Raw genomic sequence first — 772 nt, 5'->3', positions numbered from 1 at the left:
ATTTATAAAAGCATGCAGACCTGATGGGATCCTAAATGAGATTCTCAAATTCACTAGTGAAAAATGTCAACTGGCTATATTAAAACTGTTTAATTTGATCCTGAGTGTAGGTTATTTCCCTGACATCTGGAATCAAGGACTCATAACCCCAATCTTTAAAAACGGAGACAAATTTGACCCTAACAATTACAGAGGCATTTGTGTGAACAGTAACCCGGGGAAGGTTTTCTGTAGTATTATAAATGTAAGAGTTCTAAACTTCCTTAATAAACACAATGTCTTGAGTAAAAGCCAAATTGGATTTATACCAAAACATTGCATGACTGATCATATTTACACCKTACACACCRTGATAGATAAACATGTCCACCAAAATAATARCAAAATGTACTCTTGCTTTATTCACGTCTAAAAAGCATTTGATTCTATTTGGGATACAGGACTGTTCTACAAAGRAATTGAAAGTGGTGTAGGGGGTAAAACATGACATAATTAAATCAATGTATACTGGCAATACGTGCAGCATCAAAATTGGCAAGAAAATAACATAATTCTTTAACCGGGYTGGGGCCTTTGCCAGGGTTGCAATCTGAGCCCTGCACTCTTCAATATATAAATCTACAAATCTATTCTAGAAAAATCCTCAGCCCCTGGTGTTAGTCTCCACAATTCAGAGGTTAAATGCCTGCTCTTCGCAGATGACCTATGCCTGCTGTCAGCCACAGCACATGACCTACAGCAGAGTCTGGACCTGCTAGAGCAGTACTGCCAG

This window comes from Salvelinus sp. IW2-2015, linkage group LG13 (assembly GCF_002910315.2).
Source record: "Salvelinus sp. IW2-2015 linkage group LG13, ASM291031v2, whole genome shotgun sequence".
Lineage (NCBI taxonomy): Eukaryota > Metazoa > Chordata > Actinopteri > Salmoniformes > Salmonidae > Salvelinus > Salvelinus sp. IW2-2015.
This window is presented reverse-complemented; position numbering follows the sequence as displayed.